This window comes from Aplysia californica, unplaced genomic scaffold (genome assembly GCF_000002075.1).
Source record: "Aplysia californica isolate F4 #8 unplaced genomic scaffold, AplCal3.0 scaffold00741, whole genome shotgun sequence".
NCBI classification, from domain to species: Eukaryota; Metazoa; Mollusca; class Gastropoda; order Aplysiida; family Aplysiidae; genus Aplysia; species Aplysia californica.
Genome location: NW_004798011.1, coordinates 23,153 through 24,505, shown reverse-complemented (window position 1 = coordinate 24,505; position 1,353 = coordinate 23,153). Strand labels below are relative to the sequence as shown.

General features: G+C 46.4%; 1 protein-coding gene across 1 annotated transcript in view; it reads right to left on the bottom strand.

The window, feature by feature from the left end:
- Window positions 1–1,353, bottom strand: part of LOC101849498 (choline/ethanolamine kinase) — a 19,571-nt gene that overhangs the window by 11,664 nt on the left and 6,554 nt on the right. The gene's annotated exons all lie outside the window — the stretch shown is intronic.

Genomic DNA, 1,353 nt, shown 5'->3' with positions numbered 1-1,353 from the left:
CCCTGGTACTCCATAATGGCCAGGCACCCACTGCAGTGTGACCCGGACGCCACAGTTTGTGCCCATCTGTTTTACAAGGCTGAGAATGCTCCTGTCATCTCTGTAGTCTCCTCCTCCCTTGACGGCTTGGAGTACTGACATTGAGTCAGAGAAGACAACAACATCCCCTGGTGTTACTGCGCCTTCAAAAAAGTCTTGGGTGATCTGCTCCAGGGTCTTTACTATGGCAACTCTCTCTGCGTCATAGTTGGAGCTGTATGTTCCACAAGGGCCAAATAGTTGGGTCTGCTTCTTCTCTTCCAGGTTGTTTCGATATTTGATGATGGATCCGTATCCAGCATTCCGTGTAGCATTTGTTGCTGATCCGTCTGTGTATGCATGAATAGGGGTTTCAGCATACGAGTCCACTGTCTCTAAGGCACTAGTTCTTAGGATTTCTTCTGGTGTGGTCTTGTCACAAGAAGGGTCTAGAAGTCCCGTCCTTATTGTGATTTCTGGTGTCTGCCAATATGGAGGTTCGCTGCTGATGTTGGTGATTGGTTCTCTGTTCTCAGGTGGGTCAAACTCCTTCAGTAGTTTTGTTGCTTCTCGCATGAAGGAGGTCTTCTGGATGCGTGTTCTTGGTTCCCACTCATCTGCCATTTTTCTGTTTTCTTTCGTGTCTACTAGTCGCACAAATCTTTCGTAGGTTTCGAGGGTGGCACTATTTCTTCAGAGGTCCAGTGGTTCTATGTTGGTGTGGATTTCGCAGGCGCTAGTAGGCATGGTCTTCATTGTACCAGAAACAAATCTGAGTGCTTGGTTCTGTACTCTGTCAAGCTGTGCCAAAGTGCTTTGGCTGGCCATGGATTGTAGTGGTAGGGAGTAGTAAATCACAGACACACCCTATATAAAGTTGTCGGAGGGTAGCTTTGTCAGCTCCCCAGTTGAGTGATGAAAGGTGTTTCAGGAGGTTTAGTCTGGAGGTGGATTTCTTGGTCAGCTCCCCTAAGTGCTCTTTGAGAGACAGCTTTCGGTCCAGTTGTACACCAAGGTACTTGGGATAGTCCTCATGTTTGATGTTGGTTCCATTGATCTTAAGGTTTTGCTGCAGCATGGTAAATATACATACACGCATATGCACATGTCAATAAACACACACCCAACACACACATGTGCGTGTGTCTACACACACAGATACACATACACGAACAGTCATTGGATGTACATACAAAATGATGTAATTCTCATACACCTGACAAGGACTAAAACAAAGATTCTACATATTCCACTGCAAATGCTGGTGGCAAATAAGACAACAGACGGAACCAAACAAAAGAGGGTAGGGAACGGAAATAACCGACCAGCACCCCC